The sequence below is a fragment of the Mustela nivalis genome (genome assembly GCF_964662115.1).
Source record: "Mustela nivalis genome assembly, chromosome: 6".
Taxonomy (NCBI): domain Eukaryota; kingdom Metazoa; phylum Chordata; class Mammalia; order Carnivora; family Mustelidae; genus Mustela; species Mustela nivalis.
In genome coordinates this window covers 17564855-17583654 of record NC_139025.1, presented here as the reverse complement: position 1 = coordinate 17583654, position 18800 = coordinate 17564855, and the positions used below count along the sequence as shown (strand labels likewise).

General features: G+C 56.2%; 2 long non-coding RNA genes across 2 annotated transcripts; both read left to right on the top strand.

Moving 5' to 3' along the window:
- Positions 1–944: 944 nt before the first annotated feature.
- LOC309866180 lies at positions 945–4854 on the top strand. Its single transcript, XR_014312484.1, has 2 exons — positions 945–1468; positions 3967–4854. It is a non-coding gene; the product is annotated as an uncharacterized lncRNA (long non-coding RNA).
- Positions 4855–6759: 1905 nt separating this feature from the next.
- LOC309866183 lies at positions 6760–14191 on the top strand. Its single transcript, XR_014312487.1, has 2 exons — positions 6760–6855; positions 13573–14191. It is a non-coding gene; the product is annotated as an uncharacterized lncRNA (long non-coding RNA).
- The last annotated feature ends 4609 nt before the right edge of the window (positions 14192–18800 follow it).

Genomic DNA, 18800 nt, shown 5'->3' with positions numbered 1-18800 from the left:
AAGGGGTCTGGTGCTCCCTTACACTTTGCACTTTTTCCAAGTCCTCTCTCCAGTGTCCAGACCCCTTGTGGTGGCTCTTTCTGCCACCTGCCCTTTGTCTGCTGGTCTTCCCAGGGAGAGCTGGAGGCGGGGCAGGGGCGTGGTCCCAGAGGAGTCCCCACTGATGTCTAGGGCTTTGGTAGCATCTGAATCATAGACTTAGCCATGAGCCAGGGCTAGGAGCACCTGGGACAGTGTGTGAGCTGTGCAGGAACCTCAGAACCACCTCCACTGTATCGATGGGGACCCCCAGGTCCAAAGAGGGATAGTGATCTGCCCAAGGCCACACAGCTAGTTAGCAGCAGAAGCATGAACTGGGTTCTCCTGCCCTCCAGGCCCCCACTCTCCCTGCTCCCACCTGCCTGGATCCCTGGTTTGCTTTCTAGTCCAAGCTTAGGCAGCAACTTTGAAGTGCGAGGCTGCCGGATCTATGCTCCCCTGCCAGGGACGGGGGTGGGGCGTGGGGGGGGGCAGGGAAGGCCCTGTGTGCTTTCCCAAGCTGGTTTTCATCTCCTACTCAAGACAGTGGAAGGATGGAATGAGAATCCACACTGCAGGGCTTGAGACAAGCAATACTAACCCTTCTGAATAAAGTCCTACTTTCAATGAAGGGGAACAGGGCTTGGCAGGCTCTGGGAAGGATCTGCTCCAGGAGCTGGCGCTAGGGAGGGTGTGGAGCCAATCTGTGTAGGAGCTCTGCCCGTGGGCAGGGAGGGCCCGCAGGGGTGTGTGCTGGTGTATATGTGTGGGTCCAGGAAGAAAGTGGGCGGTGTAGACATCCAGGAGGCACTGGACTGGGAGCTGGAGTGCCAGAGTTCTCTCCTCTGCATGTTAGCCCTGTGTCCTTGGCACTCAACCTCCCAAAGCTTCAGTTGTCCCAGCGGCAAAATGGGGATGCGGAGGCACTCCCTCTCAGGGTTCATAAGAAGCTCCAAACAAGTCGACAGACTCCCAGAGACACAGCATGAGGCTGTTCTGGGCTTGGGGCTGCAGGAGGTGTCCTGTTCCTCTTGGGCACTGGCAAGAGCTGGGGGTATCTAGCAGTACTTGCTCTGGGGCAGGATAGGGCAGGGCTCAGCCGCTCCGAGCCCCTCTCCTATGACTTCCTCCCTGGCTTCCTCGGCTGCCCAAGGCAGCACTAAATCAGGTCACCACTTGTCTCTCCTTGCAGTGGCTGTCCTGCCCAGCTCCCAATCCAGGTCACTGGCTCCCACACCCCCGCCCTCCCCAGCAGCCTCGGAGATCAGTGCTTTTGTTCTTAAGTGCGGCTCATTAGACCCTGGCTGTGTGCCTGACACTGGGCCTACTGCTTTAAGAAGAAATCACAGGCCCCCTTTGCAGCCTGCGATATGCCAGACTCCATCATGAGGTGCTCTGAGGGAGATAGGATCACTTCTGTTTTGTAAGTGAAGAAACTGAGGCTCAAAAGGTAAGTATCTCAATCAAGGTCACTCAGTTGGCAAGGGCAGAACCAAGGTTGAAACCTAGATCAGTCTGGTCCCTGAGCCTGTGTTTGGAATCCCCAAGGTCCTGTGATAAGAAGACAGGACACAAAGGTGTGGCAGGAGCTGGCGGGGGTGGGGGGGGAGTCCCTGGGGAGGATAGGTAGGGCTCAGTCCGAGAGTAAGGTGAGGTCCCAGGGGAGTGTGCAGGGCTGGGGGAGACAGGAGGCGAAGGCCCGCAGTGTGCCTGACGGGGAGGTACACACACACATTCAACCAGAGACACGTATCCCACATGCACACAGACACACACGCACAGACAACACACAAACACATGCAGTCGTGCAGACATACAGGAAAGAGGCTGGCAGACACCCAAAGACCCACAGGACCGGCACGCACATAAAAGCCACACACAAAGACCCAGCTGCACACAAAAGACACTCGCGGACCCAGAAATCACACCCATGTTGAGACACATGAGAGACACACACAGACCCAGCTCAGACACATACACAGACACCTACACATACACAGACACCTCCCCCCCCCGGCCCCGCCTCCCCGCCCAGCACACAATCTGGAGGGAAGGGAGGGAAGAGCCAGGGCCGCCTCGTTTCCAGGCCTCCTCCTCTAAGGCGAAGGGAAAAGCCTTCCCCAGAAGTGCTGAGTCAGCAGCGGGTGACAAATGAGCCTCGGGGCGGCGGCGGGCTCAGGGAGAGCACTTAGCCTGCGGAGCGCCTGCCTGCCAGCGCCGGGCCCGGGCCAGCGGCGAGGGGGCAGGGAGCGGCCACAGGCTGCCCGCTCCGGGGGAGGCCCCAGGGAGGAAGTGACTCACTTTGACTTTGCAAAGCCGGACTCTGCAGCCCAAGGTCACACAGCAGGCGCTGCCAGCGGGCTTCCTGCAGAGAGGCGGGGTGGAACCTGACCGGTGCACAGCCGGCCTGGTCAGGCCTAGGAGAGGCTGGACCCAGGTGGGATGGAGGCAGGGGGCTGGCCCTTGGCCCTTTCCCCTGTCTGGGCACCACCAGCAAGAACAGACAATGGACCCTAAGCTCTGAGACTGGCTCAGAGCCCAAGTCTGGGCCAGGAGACCTTCAGGGTCTTTCACGAACACTCCTCTTCACAGCCTACGGTCCACACAGGAATCTAGGGAAAGGGGACATCATGGCAGGCCTGGGTGGTCGCAACCACCCCCCAGCCTGGCTCTCCTGCCCTCTTGCCCTTGTGATTTATTCTTCAGGAAGCAGCCAGCAAGGTCTTTTCAAGACATCAATCACATGATTTCCTCCAGTGGCTTCCCACTGCATTTAAAATAAATTCAACCCCTTGTCATTAGTAACATCTTTCTTTCAAAGGCGCCTCTCTTGACTGTGGAAGAAGGAACTGTTAAAAATGACACGAGGGCCACATGGGACCCGGGATGTCCCTGGCACACAGCCCTAACTGGCCTTGTTTCCAACTCCTTTGTCCCCACCCCCAGCTTTGCATGAGTGGCCCGAATCTCCACAGAAACTCTCACCTTCTCCGAGAAATCGTCCCTGACAGAATCTCAGAAGAAACTCTCACCTTCTCAGAGAGATCGTCCCTGACAGCCTCCTGCTTGTCAGTCCCTGTGCAATGACTCCCTGTTAGCTCTTTCAGAGTCTTTGCTGCTTGCTGGGCTTATCTTTTTTATTTGTTTACTCCTGGGCTGTCTGTCCACGCCCCTCCCTCTTGCGAAAGCTTCTTGATAGCAAAGATCTTTTCTGTCTTGTGCGACCTTGCGGGGGTCCCTAGTCCCCCCCCCCCCCCGCAGAGCATCTGAGGGGCAGGACTGAACGGGAAATACGGGATTTCCAAAAGCACAGGTCTCCTTAGGGACACACGGGTAAGGGGAGGGACAGAGGCTGCGGGGAGGTGCTGGCGTGAAGGGCCTATGGATAGTGGCTACAGCACGGGATAAACACTATAGACACCGCAGCGCCCCTGAAACTAGCCAGAAGGCTGTGGAATAATTCAGGCCTGGCTCTCTCGGTTGCTAGCTCCGTGTCTTCGGGCTAGTTATTTACTCTCTAGAAAATGAGAAGGAAGACACTCTTTCTTCCAGGTGATTGAAGGCTCTGGGTACCCCCCCTTCTACCCCCCACAACTCCCTGAGGTCATTTCCTCGCCATGCCAGCTCCTAAGACACAGGGCTCTGCCCCAGAATCCAGAAATGGAGAATTCCTTTCCTTAGGAGGGTCTGGAAGATGCCAGCTATGTTTCCACTCCAGGTCCTGCCAGACCCTGTGGCTCAGTTTCTTCCTAGGTGGACAGGCACTGAGCAGAGTTCCCCCGCTCAAAGGTGGCCCTCTGGGGACAGTGGGGAAGTTTGACAAAAGGGAAACACTACGAAGTCCTCCCATCCTGGTTCTGTGGCTTCAGCGGCCTCTAAGCTGGTGGACTTTTTTTTTTTTTTTCTTCTGCTGATTGACTCCTGTGTTTTCCATCCCTGCCACCCCAGAATGAGGATCCAGTGAGTGAATCATCTTGACAATGCTTTGGAAAGTGTTCCTGTTGGAGGAAGGTGAGGATGTCTCTGCAGCTGAGATGCGCGCACAGGGGTGTGGAGAACGGAACGCTGCTGAACCCACTTTGTCTCCATGCCCGAGGGCCGGTCTTTCTGACAGCCCAGCCCCAAACCCATCTCCCGGAGCTAGTGCGGCAGCCCCAGGCCCGGCTGTTCCTGCTTTGGTGGAGAAAACAGAAAGTGAAAGTGGCTCTGGGGGGAAGCAGCCCTACAGAGCCCGCAGCCTACCAGCTTGTCTGCAGAGGGACCCCAGGAAGGAGGGGCAGCTGCTTGCCCTCGGGTCCCCTGCCCTGCGCTGCTCACCTGGGACCAGCCCCCTGTGCCTGTGGTCTTTCCTGCCACAGTCCCGGGCAGAGCAGCCTGCCTGGGCAGCAAGACGGTGGCCTGAGGTCACCACTGGTCCCCAGACTACTGTCCTGACTCAACCTCCCTTGTGGGTGAGAGGAGGGGAGAGAAGTCCTGGCAGCCAGTGGGTTGGCCCCGTGGGCTGTATCAGCAGCTGGGGCGCTGGGGCGGGCTCAGGATGCTGCCTCGACTGAGGCAGGGCTTCCCGAGGGTGTCCCAGGAAGGCCCAAGGTATGGGTGTGGGTGGAGGAAAGTGAGAGGCAGTAGCATCGGTCAACCTCAAGCACTAACCACAGGCCAGGCGCCACGCCAGGTGCTCCGGCCACCCAGCAAAGCCCCGGCTGCCCCTGATCCACCTGTGAAAAGCCCCGTTCCATTGGCCTATCTGTCTCCATCCATCCCTTTAGTCCACAAATAATTTTTAAGATCCTCTGTGTGCAGCTGCTGTTCTAGACACAGGGGACACAACTAAAGAAACGTTTTGTTTTTGTTTTTGTTTTTGTTTTTAAACCCTTGTCTTCACGGAGCTTCCTATTCTAGTGGAGGGAAAACAGTCAACAATCAAGAGACAGAGGCCAGGTGGGATGCCGATGGTGACAAAGGAGGGACGGCGGGGATGGGGTGCTGGAGTTGGGAGAGGTTTGTGATTTGAACTAGAGAGGGTGGGGAAGGCCTGGCTGAGAAGGCGGCATCGCTTCTGATTCTGAACCTTTCTGTAATCTACACAAAAGTCAAGGACATGGGTATGATTAGTCATCCCGAAGAAGGACAAAGAAATCAAGCCCCAAGAATGAGTCCAAGGTCAAACGGCTGGGACGTGGAGGAACTGAAATCTGAGCTCAGTTGTCTAGCCCGTGCTTGCCACCACCACACCGTACTGGGCGCGGAGAGAAAAAGAGAGGACGGAATGCAAGGGAAAAGGGAAAAAAGGGTGCATGGGGGCCTTGCGATGGGGGCCATCTGTTTTCCAAACTGAAAATCAGGACACGACCTGAAAAGATTTTCCTGTTGCTCATAATGAGAGTGGCCGTCTGGGAGAGGCAGTTTGGATGCTGGCCCGAAGGGTGGGATTTCTGAGACATTCCAGTGGCTTTGGGGCTCACGAGGCAGTCCAAGGGTAAGGCATTGCCATGGCAACCCCAGCCTGGCCTGGGGGCCAAGAGCCTGGTGCAGGGCCACATGGCAGAGAAGCTGAGCCGGGCACAGGCCCAAGATTCTGCAGGCCAAGGGGGTGGCCAAGGCTGAGGAGGAGGTGGAGAGGGGAGAGGGGTACGACCTGGCACCCGTGCTCTGGGCCGACTGGGAGGCTATGCTGGCAGATTCCCAGAAGCCCCCTGGCAGGAGTCTCTGAGGCTTATGGGGCAAGAACCCAGGCTTTCCTGTTAGACAAGTCTCATTTGAATCCTTCCTCTCTCTGGCCCTGGGCAAGTCACACAACTCTGATGAGCTTGTTTCCCCATCTGCAAAATGGGGCTAAGAACTCATCTCTAAGGAGAGTTGCGAGGATGATCCTGCTGGGATCCTTCAGCAGCCGTGGCTGGTGCATTGCAGACTCAGTCCATGGTCACTGCGGTTTCCCTCCACCCGGCAAGGCGCTGGGGGCATGCCAGGATGGTAAGCTGGGTGGGAAACGGATGACCCGGCCAGCCAGGGCCGTCGCAGATTCCCAGCCAAGCCCTGCACGTGGGCTGCGGCTTGGTCAGCAACACAAGAACAATACCCTTCCCGAACAGCCAGGCCCACAGTGCAAACCCTGCCCCCCCCACCCCTCCTCCCTTCACTGTACAGCCCCAGTACCCTGCTTCATAAGCCTCTCCCCTGGGGGCTCCAGGACCCACACGTCCTCTGTGCCGGTGGGCAGTGGAGCAGAGACATCCCCTTGTTCCTGCCAGGTGACACCTTCCCTGTTGTCTGAGACTTTCAGCAAACTGCTGCTCCCTCTAGTCCTTAAAGAAAGGAAAGAACCAGAAGGAACTTCAAAGGCTTTTGCCTTCCACCCTCCCCAATACCTCTTCTGTGGACTGAGCTGCACCCCTCTGGTCACAGCCAGGGCAGAGTCAAGGGCAGCTGGAATTCCCGCCCCACCAAACCTCTACCAATAATTCACCACCGTGCGGCCTTGAGCATCCTCTCGAGGCCTCCTTCCCTTCATTTGTAGAGTGGGGATTTAGACTAGATGGTCTCTACAGTCTAGTCCTGACCCCTAAGGGATTACATTCCTCTACTCCTTCATCCATGTGCTCCCTCACTCACAGCATTTACCACTTTTTGACACTGCGTCTGTTCTGTTTGTCCCCTGGCTGCCTTCCTCCATGCCAGTTCTACCACAGCAGACATTTTGTTGGTTTTGTTTCCTGCTATACCCCTGCCACCAACCAGAAGGCTATACAACTGCCACCAGGTAGCAGAAGCTTGCATCTGTCCACGTCCTGGAAGAGAATGGGCTGATCCAGGGCAGTTGCACACGTTGTAGACAAGGTAAGGGGAATTAACAGGGAACGGTGAAATCTCCTGGAGCTGACAACAGGGTAGCGGCTGGGTTCCTGAGGGAGCATGGCCCAGCTGAGTTGTAGAATAGGATGATAGGACAGGAGCTGTGGGCCTGGGGCTGAGGAAAGCAGCCACTGCCAAACCCTGATTCCAAGCAAGTGGGGGAATAAAGACCGCCATGTCCTTCTCCTGCTTTTTACCTTCTGCTGCAGCTTCCCATTGGCTGAAGCCATCCAGAAGCCAGACAGTAAAAGAGCTCTGAGACCCGGTCCTTCAGTGGTCAGACTCGGGGCCACAGGAAGGGTAGAAGAGGGTGGACTCTGAGCCTGGAGGGGGCACGTGAAGCCTTCCACATCTCACGCAAGAGATGCTTGCTGAGCACCTGCTCTGGGTCCGAGTCCGTCCACCGAAAAAGAAACACGTGCATGACGTTTTACAGAGCAAGATCTCTGCCCTCCAGGAGGCATAGACAGGCCCCTGGCTGGATCTTGAAGAGTCTCTCTTCCCTCTGCCTGGAGGGGAGTCCTCTCTAAATGTAATCTGAGGGCAGCAAGTGGTTAAATCAGTCTCATTTGCAAAATCCCACCGACAAATAGAAATGAGGGAGGCTGAGGAGTGAAGGGAGGACTAGAGCAGGAAGAGGGTCTGGAGGCTGTGGGGGATGGGAACGGGAGGCAGAGCCAAGAAAAAGCCCGAAAGGAAGGTGACCTTGAAGTTGTGGTTCAGGCTACAGTTTGAAGGGTTCAAATCCTACTCCTTCACTCATTTGCTGTGGGATCTTGGGTCTGTTCCTCCGCACCCCTGATTCTGTTTCATCATCTACACAAGCAAGGCCAGTTGGGGTTTGGTGGGGTTGGGTGGGGTGTCCGGGGAGGGGGGTGCGGGGCGGGGGGGGCGGGAATCGGATATAGGAATTTTGTGCGGATTAAACCAGAATCCGTGAGAAGGGCTGAGCACGGGGTCTGGGCACATGGTGAACACGGTGAACACTATTATGATAATCAGAGACAGGGGCCACCCCCCGAACCCCCACCAACGCCTTTCTCACCAAGAGGGATCTCCACCCCCTCTCCAGCTCCATTTAATTCTGAATGTTTTAGGTCATTCTATGCCTGGCGTTCTGCCAAGTCTCTGACAAAGACAGGAGTTTCTGCTCATTCATCCTAATGCAAGTTCCTGCGTTTATGATAATAGGGAAAAAAAATGCATGAAAGGACTCGCTGCCTGTGGAGGGGAAATCTGCTTAGAATTGAAAATCCGAGTCCTTCCTTGGCCTAGACTTTCCTTCCCAGCGCTTTGGCAAAGGCAGCCAAGGGGAGGGTGGCTGGGGAGAAGAGGAAGCGGAGGGGGGGCTAGGGGAGGAAGAGCCGGCCGAAGAGGACCACGGGCATTGGGGGGCAGGGGCAAGGCCCTGCCCCCGCCCCGTGAATGGGCTTCGGGGTGGCTGAGGAAGCCTGCCAAAAAGGCAGAGTGAAAAGGCCAGGCCCCAAGCGGCGGCGCGGTGCGCGGTTTCCATGGCGACACCAGCTGCTGCCTGCGCCCGGCGCTGGCTGCCTCCTTCTGCGGGGCCTCGTCTGCCACCACATGGTTACCCGGCTCCGTGAGGAGGAAAAATCGGATGGGTCGCCTTGGCCCGGTGTGTCACCGATAGTGCGCTAGGTACCGCGCAGGGCTCTGCAGGGGAGACGGGGTCCCAGGGGCTGCCCTTGGAGCCTCTGAAACCACTTGCCTCATCCCGCGGGTGTGGACGGAGGGGATGCCATGGGGCCAGACAGGTGGGACAGGCTCTCTGAGTTCTGCGCGCCCTTGGTGGGAAGTGGCCGGCTAGAGGGCCTCTGGAGGACGGAGGAGGTGGTAGGACCCAGAGGCTGGGGGAGGCTTGGCAGCAATCTGGGAGAGGGGGCAAGGCTTGCCCTAGGGCTCCTGCAGGAGGTAAAAGGGGGATACAAAGTCTTTAAGAGGTATAAGTGACCACTTCTGGTGGTAAGAGGAAGAAGGCTGAGGAAGCAGAGGCATCTAGAACATCTGTCTCCCAGGGCAGCAGCACGTAGGTGGGGCTGTGCTCCTTTAGGCAGGAACCCGGGACCCGAACTGTCTGACACCAGAACTCTCCTTACCCTCCTTGTCTCCAGGTTCCCAGCCCAGATCCTCTTAAAGGACTTGGAGCAAGGAAGGGATGCCCAAGTTTGACGAGTGAATTAAGTGAAGGGGGAAGAGATAAGAAAGTATAATAAAAGATAAGAGATACGAGATGTGCTCCACCCAAGTAATTACCAGCCCTCCAGGTGCACACCACTCCAGGAAACCCCAGCCACCACCCCCCGCAGCTGCGCTGGCCTCGCACAGGGCACAGGCAGACACACATTTTGTGGGACTTTGTCACCTAGATGTGTGGCAGTGCTTTTGTTATTTTTGGTCATCTTAGCATCCAAATCAGGTATCACAAATTTATTGCAATTCTGTTTGTTTGTATTTATGTACATATTTATTCTTTTTTTAAAAAATTTATTTATTTTAGTAAGTGAGCTGACCGCCCACCGTGGGGCTTGAACTCACACCCCGAGATCAAGAGAGGCATGCTCCTCAGCCAGCCAGGAGCCCGAATTCTTTTTGTGTTTGCTCATTGCAGAGGGTTTCTTTGTTTTTTGTTTTTGTTTCTACAAGCTGTGTCAGGTTGGGGTCCCACTTCCTGAGCCCTGAAACAGGTCTACCTGTGAGGGTGTTGGTTTGCAAGCGGCCCTCGTTTTGAGGAAGCAGATCTGGCAGGTGGCTGCTTAGCGGTAGGTGGTCCAGGGTTATCCTCATGCTCTAGGGAAGAAGTCTCTGCAGCTTTCTTTTCCGCAGGTACACCCAGAGGCTGGGGTTCCCCGTGTTTCTAGAGGGCTCAGTGGACATTGTATTGTTTACTTCTTGATCATCAAATGTTGACCATGGGAGTGTGAGGTCCTTGAAGTAGGGACTTGGGGATGGCTTACGGAGGCGTCCGTCCCTAGAGCAGTTTCCAGCTATCAGGAAGCACTCAGAATTTGTCAAGGATGAGTAAGTGGATGTACAAATGGAGACATCTGGGAACTGGCCAGTTTTTCTCATGGTTCTTCCTCTGAGGGGGTTCAGGAGGCTGGTGCCTGGTTTTCTCGTTCATCTCGCTGTTTCCAAGGAGAGTCTATTCCCAGCTGCCCTGGAGACCACGAGGGCAGAGGTGTTACGTATCACCCAACCGATGTTCTCTATTTGCCTACGGGTGCCAGGCCCAACATGGGGCACAGCAGGTACAGTGGCGGGTGAGACGGACAGGGTCCGTATTCTCTTGGAGCGTACATATGAGTGTGGCGGACAGAACATCGTAAGTGAATGAGTGAATACATTAAGTGGTATAAGTGAAGTGGAAAAGGGCCTGCAAGAGAGGCTGGAAAAGAGAACCTGATTTCCATAGGGCAGTCAGGGGAGGCTTTTCTGAGAAGATGGCACTCTAGCTGAGACCTAAAGGTTGAGAAAGAGCCAGGTGCGTGAAGAGCTAATGAAATGTTGTTGTAGGGAGAGGGACCAGCAGGTGCAAAGGCCCCATGGCAGGAAAATGTTTGACATGCTTCTGGAAGGCCTGTGGTCAGGGAGGTGCGTCTGCACCCGGTGTTGAAGGGCCTTGTCGTGCACAGTGAGGGCTGTGGTCATTTGAAACACACTGACAACCATCGTTAGGTTTGTACATGTGAGTGACAAGATGTGACCGGTGCTCTGGCTTTGAGGTGGAGGAGGGATTGGGCGTGGGGAGCACAGTTAGGAGGTGAGAGGTATGGGGACGTGGGCAGGTGAGGGAGGCGGTCATAAGGATGGAGAGAAGTGGGTAGGAATGAGCCCTGGCCGGGGAGGAACTGAGAGGATTGCTCGTGGGGGACTGGAGGGTGGGAGGAATGGAACAAGTGTCTGGGCCCCTGGGTTTCTGGCCTGGGGAATCCAAGAAACCTGGTAAATGATGCAAAGTCCAGCTGCTATCAGAGAAAGACCTTCTGTTTACTGGACATGTGAGAATCTTTCCTCCAGAGCCCACACAGGCTGCGCAGGAAAAGGTTCTGCTCCTGTTCATTAACTAACGAGCCCCTGTGTGAATGGCTCCTCACCGGCAGGGGCCTGGGAGACACGGAGTCAGGAGAGCAGAGCTCAGAGAGAGTTGTTATCAACCGGCACGGTGTGGTTTTGAATCGTGTAATTCTGTCTGTGGCTGTTCCCCCACGTTTAGCGTTTGGAAGCAGGCCTGGATCCCATCGTCTGGACACAGGACTCTATTTTTGCAAGGCCTTTCCGGAGGGCCGATGGTGAGAAGCACAGGGATGGTGATTCCAGCTCAGCTCAGCAAGGGCGGACTTGCTCATCATCTCAGCTTTCTCACGGGGATGAGCCTCTCATCACTCGATGTATTCAAGGCTGGCAGGAAACTGGGGCATCCTCAAAGGGGGAGCCTGAATCGCTGCCCTTGGGAAGGCCTGTTTCCTCCAGCTTCCCTGAATCTCAGGACAGCAGCTGCCTCCCATGACCTGCAAAAAAAACCCCCTCTGCCGGCCCGTTAGAGACCGCAGCTTGGTCACAGAAGCCTGCCCTGTTTGCTCTGGGCTTCACAATCTCTGTTTTCGTCCCCGCCCAGGGCCAGCAGGAGCACAGACCCCCCGTGTGGGCGGAGGAGTAGGGCCCAGCTGAAGGTGCGCTCGGGCCTAGTCCAAGGTCTCCCGGCTTTTCAGGAAAGGGCATCCTTTAGGGCCGGACATGGCCACCAAACACTCCCCCTGACCAGTTAGTCTTCTGCGGGGACACCCTAAGGGCATCATGGGTATGAGGAGGAGGTTGTCCTATCAAGCCTTCCCGGCAACCCCCAACTCCCCACCCCTGTTCCCAGCAGCGGTGGCCACCAGAAGAGTGGCTTGCCTGCGGAGGGAGAGAGCTAGGCTGGGGTCTCCAGGGACCGCGGCCCCCATGGGCCAAGACAGGCTTCGTGGCCCAGCGGCTGAAGGGGGTCCCCCGGAGTGGCGGGTGGGGAGAGGGTTGGCCAGTCTGCAGCCCTGGAGAGAAAGAACCTGCCCCTGTGGAGGCCGCCGCAGGCCACACAGGCCACCTGGCATCTCTGGGCTACCTCAGAGGTCTAGTTCTTTGTTCGCATCTTGGAGGCTCCGGTTTCCTATCTGGAAATGAGAGACGCTCAGAGCTCCTTTCTGTGCAAATGGAGTGAAATGACGGACAGGACAGGCACAGCACCATCCGGGCACCTAGTAGTGCTGGACAGTGAGTTTTCTCCGGGAACTTTCTTTTCCTCCATGTCCTCCCCACCCCTGTCATCTGGAGGAGCAGAATCGCTCACCAAAGCTGGGAGAGCTGTGCTTGTAGGGAGAATAAGGTCCTTTGCCGTCGGAAGGAGCCCTGCCTTTGCTGATAGGGCTGCAAACTTGTATCTTGGTCCAAAATAATAAGGCCGGAGGGAGGGTCAGCTGTGGAGCTGTGGGCCCCCTGGACTTTCCCAGTGGGTGCTGTGGAGTGAGGCCAACAGGAGTGGGTTCCCCATATCCCTGGGCTGTGGCCCCACACTTTGGGGCAGGGTCTGGGAAGGGGACTGTGGACCTGGAGATAGCAGATTAGCGTTCCAGACTGGAGGCTCAGTTGAGGGCTGGGGGCTGCCCAGCCAGGTGGGGGAGGAGGGTGGAGGAGAAGGGGGGAGGGGCTGGGGGCCCCCCTAACTCTTCCAGCCAGCTGACCCTGTTATTTTTAGCTCTGGAATGCTCCTCGAGCCTCCTTCAGTGCTGTTTATCTTGCTTTTGTGTCCCCGCTCCTCTCCAGGAAGCTCTGCAGCAGGAGTGGGTCAGTGAGGGGAGGACATTGGGGGTGACCCAAAGAACAGGAGAAATTGGCTGGGGCTGGGCAGCAGGAGCAGTGGGAGCAGTGGGAGCTGCTCCTACTCTGCCCCCCAACTCCCACCCACAGGCTGTCTTTTCCTCTTTTCAGCCTTTCCTGTCCTGGTTTGGGGCCACCAGTTTAGCCCTGCTCCCTCTCCATCAGCTGTGCTAAGAGATCTACCGTGCTTATCAGACACCCCCCACCCCCCAGCCAAAGTGTCACTTATCCTTCCAGGCCCTCCAGTGAGGTCATCCCTAGGGTGGGGCTGGCAGAAAGGGTGGGAACCTCAGACCCCTGTTCCTGGGTCAGGACACCCTGGGTGCCTTGGAGAAGTCCCGAGTGTAAATGAACAGGAACAGAATGTATGCCTTTGAATTAGTGCTTTTATATATTTTAAAGTTTATTTACTTTTTTAGTCATCTCTACACCCCATGTGGGGCTCGAATTCACAACCCTGAGATCAAAATTCAGGTGCCCTTCTGGCTGAGCCAGCCAGGTGCCCTGTGCTCTAGTTACTGGGGTGTGTCACTCACCGGGTTCCTTTCCCTCCTCCCCAAAACTGCACCAGTGCAAGGTGCAAGGCCTCCCGGCTGGCTGCCTAAACATAGGGCCTTCCAGACTACATCCCCCCTGCCAGACCCCAGTCACAGGGCCCAGAAGAAAGGGTCAGCAGAGGAGAGGGGGCAGCAGCTGGAGGCAGAGAGGCAGGAAAAGTGGGAATACAATCCTGGAGTTACCATGATTTCCTCCTGGGTAGGTGAGCTGCTTCTTCTGGTTCTTTCCTTTAAGCCTCCTAGAGAAAGGCTTTTTTCCCCGCTCTTTCTCATATAGGAGGAGCCCACCGGTCCCTGTGGAGGGTCTGGGATGGATTGGAGCCCTATCTCAGGGAGAGAGGCCGAGGGGGTCAGCAGGGACCCCCCAGGAGCCTTGGTGCTGAAGGATTTGCAAGAATATTCTGGCCACTGGCTGCTGTCCATCAGTCTGTCAGTAACTCTCTGTGCTCTGGGCCTAGTGGCAGCCTTGACAAACCATATGTCGGGGCGCTTGGGTGGCTCAGCTGTTAAACATCTGCCTTCGGCTTCGGTCATGGTCCCAGGGCCCTGGGATTGAGCCCCCATCGGGCTCCCTGTTCAGCGGGAAGCTTGCTTCTCCCTCTCCCACTGCCCCTGCTTGTGTTTCCTCCTTCGCTGTCTCTCTCTCTCACTGTGTCAAATAAATGAATAAAATCTTAAAAGAGGGGAGCCTGGGTGGCTCAGTGGGTTAAGCCGCTGCCTTCGGCTCAGATCATGATCTCAGGGTTCTGGGACCGAGCCCTGCATCGGGCTCTCTGCTCAGCAGGGAGCCTGCTTCCTCCTCTCTGCCTGCCTCTCTGCCTGCCTCTCTGCCTACTTATGATCTCTATCAGTCAAATAAATAAATAAAATCTTAAAAAAAAAATCTTAAAAGAAAAGAGAAACCATTTGTCCACTTGGGGATGGGCCTGCCCAGGACAGTCCTGGGTGAAGGCAAGGGAAGGGGAGCCAGTCACCTGGGGCAAACCCACCCCCACCCCCAGGCATGCAACTAATAACACTTAGAGGTGGGGAAGAGAAAGCAGCTGCCATATTCCAGGAAAGGCACTGACCTTTAGAACCAGAGACAGAAATAGCCCGGGAGAGGACAGATCTATGTGGGAGAGACGTCCAGGCTGGGCAGGGGCAGGCCCAGACAGGAGGAAGGGAGGACAGCCACAGCAGCGCCAAGAGCCCCGAACACCATGCCAGGCATTTCACACGCTCTCTCTCGCTTCCGTGCCACCTCCCTGTCTGCGGGGTAGGCATGAGCATCACCATGTCACAGATGAGGAAACTGAGGCTCAGCGAGGCAGAGCCAAGCTTATAATGGGCAGGGTGGGGACTGACCCCAGCCTCGCTGGTCTGGCGGCCCATGTCCGCACATCGCCTGCTGCACCCCTGCCCATGCCCGATTACTACTGCCATCCTGGGGAAGGCAGGGGTTCTCCGCTGAACCTGTCCTCACAGTCGGCCCCATGTGGGGGAAGAGGGTAATCTCTCCTGGAGGCCTCAAAAGGTGAACCTCAACTAATTGTGTTTATTAAATGACCCCAGATGGGGCACCTGGGTGGCTCAGTGGGTTAAGCATCTGCCTTTGGCTCAGGTCATGATCCCGGGGTCCTAGAGTCGAGCCCCACATCGGGCTTCCTGCTCAGCGGGGAGCCTGCCTCTCCCTCTGCCTCTGCTGCTCCTCCCGCTTGTGCTCTCTTACTCTCTGTCAAATAAACAAGTAAAATCTTAAAAAAAATTTTTTTTAAGATTTTTTTAAGATTCTTAAAAGATTTTTTTTAATTAAAAAAAATTTTTTTTTTTAATTTTAAATAAATGACCCCAGAACCCCTGCACCTGGGCACCCAGTGATCAGCTTCCCTTCCCTTCCTTGCTCACAGAACGAGGGAAGGTCAGCTGTTCTCCCGCTATTTCTCCCAAATTGTGCTGGGCTCACGGCTGGGCAGAGCCCCAGGAGACCCCTCTCCTGAAGCAGTGGCCAGGACAAGCTTGGGGGAAAGGCCCTAGCTCAAGTCGAGGTCTGGGGAGGTGAGAATAAGAAGCTCAAAATAACAGCTGACTGGCGGCTGGCTCCCCATCTCTGTCCCCAAGGCCAGCCGGCTTCCCAGCCTCTGCAGCTCCCAGCTGTTTTTGCTTATCTCCAGCCAGGGAGACCGGGTTGCCTGGATACCAGTGTTTCTGATTAGCCATTGGGTCCTTCTGGGGCGGGTGGAGTGGCCGCATCCCCAGCCAGCTGGGCGCTCCTGAACTGGCCCTTGGAAGAGTGGCAAGGTTGGAATCGGGGTGCCAGGGAGCATGCTTACAAAGAGACGTCCCCCTTGCCAGGCTGTGTGACTTTGGTCACAGTCACTGCTCCGGGGCTATTTATCTGTGAGGAGGGACACATATCCCCTGCCTCCAAAAATGGCTTAAGAATAAATGCGGCAATTAGATGGGTGCTCAGGGCACAGTTCCTAGGGGATTATAGCCCTCCGACCCCACCCGTCATGGCTCTGCCCTGCTGTATGTGTGGCCCTGGGAGGCCGGGAGGGTCAGTGAGGCAGGCGGTGGGGAGCCTCAGAGGACAGGGCAGTGCTCCTGTCTCTTTGCTCTGGGAGGAGGTCCTGCCCCACCTGCCTGGTGCCGATTCGTGTGCCCCCCACCCCCGCCTTGGGGGCTTGGGCCATGGGAGAGAGCAAGGCCCTAGGAGGGGGCAAGAAAATAACCAAGATGAGGCATTTTTCTCCTTGTAGCCTCAGGACCGGCGGTCCCAAGGGAACGTCTTCACCTGAGAGGCTGGCTCGGCGGCCGCGAGCAGGACTGGAGAAGCCCCCGGCCTCTGCAGAAAGGGTTTTCCCGAACTCCCCTCCCAGTTCTCTGGGGCCCCTGTTTAGAGCCAGGCCCACGGAACCGGCAGCGGCTCAGGACGAGAAGCTGCAAATGACCAAAGGGTCCCCGTGACCCCAAGAGGCCTACGTGGCCATCACAGACCCTCTTCTTGACCCTCTTGACTGAAGAAATGGGCAGAGGAGAAAAGGCAGAGTGGGAGGGGCCGGGAGGGGTCCGTGTCGCCCGGGCCTTTACTTTCTTCCTCTCTGAATGGAGCATGCGAACAGCCTGTGCTTGTCGGTAGCAAAGACGGAAGCCCATGAATAATGCAGAGAGGAGCACAGGGCAGCTAGAAAATGGTTAGCTTCATTAAAGCAGTGAATGGGCCTGGAATACAAAATGGAGGGGAGGCTGGGGGCTGGGGCGCCGAGGGAGAGCCGGTGCTGCCGTAGGGCCTCCTCCAACGGCCAGGTCCTGTCACAGGGCCTCCCTGGGGGGCTTCCGTAGCCACCCTGGGCATGTAGACCAGACCCGACTACTGGGTCCTGCCCCAGGCCAGTCTTCCGGTTGGTTTGGGCTGCGGGAGGCAGGGCCAGTCTCTACCTCCTGGAGGAGCTAGAGGGCTGGAGGGAATGAACATTCTCGGGGAAACTGAGGGAGCTTCCAGGGATGCCCATGGTGGGGGGAAGTGGACTTTCAACAGCTTAGGAATTTGGGGAACTCCAAAGGAGGGATGTTCTTGGGAGATACCTGGGTGGCTCAATTTTTAAGCCTCTGCCTTCAGCTCAGGTCATGATCCCAGGGTCCTGGGATCGAGCCCCGCATCAGGCTCCCTGCTCAGCGGGGAGCCTGCTTCTCCCTCTGCTTGTACTCTCTCGCTCTGTCAAATAAATAAGTAAAATCCTAAAAAAAAAAGGGGGGGGTGTTGTTCTTAAGAATCAAAAGAAGAAAGGAAATCCCATCAGGAGAGATTTACCACAAATCTGGACGGAAGAACCCCATCACCTCATGGGCACAGCATCTTACCCAAGAGGCCTCAAAGTTACACTATGGGTGTTTTTTCCTGACTTCACAAGGAATCTAGGGAGGATTTTTACAGGACAGAGACAAGATCAAATTTGAATGAGCAGGGGCACCTGGGTGGCTCAGAGGGTTAAGCCGCTGCCTTCGGCTCAGGTCATGATCTCAGGATCCTGGGATCGAGTCCTGCATCGGGCTCTCTGCTCAGCAGGGAGCATGCTTCCCTCTGTCTCTCTGCCTGCCTCTCCGTCTACTTGTGATTTCTCTCTGTCAAATAAATAAATAAAATCTTTAAAAAAAAAATTTGAATGAGCAGATCTACCCAGACCACTAGGTAGACACTGCAGAGTGGCCAGAGAATCTGGAAACAGAGGTAATAGCCCCGTGTTGTGAATTGTTATGTGAGAGCCACAAGCCACATCATCTAATCGTCTGTACTTGCTTCTGCTTCCAGACTGGGTGGTTGCTTTGTGATTTGGAAAGAGGTGAGCCCTGGGTGAGTTAAGGGACCGTTGGAGCAGCCCCGTGCAAGAGGCTGGTGTGGCAGAGGGCCTGGGCTGATGGTGGGAGCGGTGGTCCATAGGCAGCGCCGACCACTCTTGGCGGCGGGGGAGAGAGGCGAAGGAGACCCTGCCTTCTGGCTTGGGTCCCGAGGCCTTCGAGCTGGGGGATAGAGGGAGGATGCTGAGAGTTTGACCCTGGGCCTTGCAGCTGTGCTGGGCTCTGTGAGTACAAGGCTGCCGACCTCCTGCCTCCCCTGCCCCCGGGGATGAGGACAGTCCTGGCAGCTGGGGCCTGGGGCTCTGGGTGACTCTCCTACCCAGCACAGCTTCCCTGCCGAGGGGACCCTCGGCAGCCCTTGCTACTCGCTGACCTCTGAAGTAGGGAACCTGAGGCCTTTCTTCTGTCTGCTTTCAGTCAGGCCCTGGAGCAGCGCCACGATGTCTTTCCCATGGGCAACACCCCAGGAGAAAGGCTTCCATTTTTCTCTGCCAGCAAAAAGCCCCGAGGGGCTCCAGTGCCCTGATGAGCACCGAGGGGTACCCTGGGGTGTTGCCCTGCGGGGGTGGGGGTTGAGTGCAAACCTGTTCTCTGTGGCATTTCTGCTCTCTGTGGCCTCCCAGCAACCTGAGGGGCTCCTGGGTCCTCTCTTGCTGAGAGGAATGCAGATCCAAGGCGTCTGGGCAGGATCTGAAATCATTTAGTCAACTCCACACCGCGGTGCCACAGAACAGTTTCCCATAAACATGTCCCCAGACAGCCGGTGCACGCAAATAATCCGATTCCAGGAGCAAGTGGCAGTCTGGAGAGAGGACCGCACTGGGAGGCCCAAGTAGGGAAGAAAGGGAAACAAGTTCAGCCAAGACTGAGGATGGGGGAGAAAGCAGGCCGCTTAATAAAGAGGCCCAGGGCCATCTCAGTCCATTAAGCATCTGCCTTTGGCTCAGGTCATGATCCCAGGGTCCTGGGACGGATCTCCGCATCGGGCTCCCTGCTCGGCGGGGGTCTGCTTCTCCCTCTCCCTCTGCCCAATATTCATGCCTGCTCTCTCTCTCTCTCTAGTGCTCTCTCTGTGTCTCAGATAAATAAATAAATAAATAAATAAATACATACATACAATTAAAATAAATAAATAAATAAATAAATAAATACATAAAGAGGCCCAGA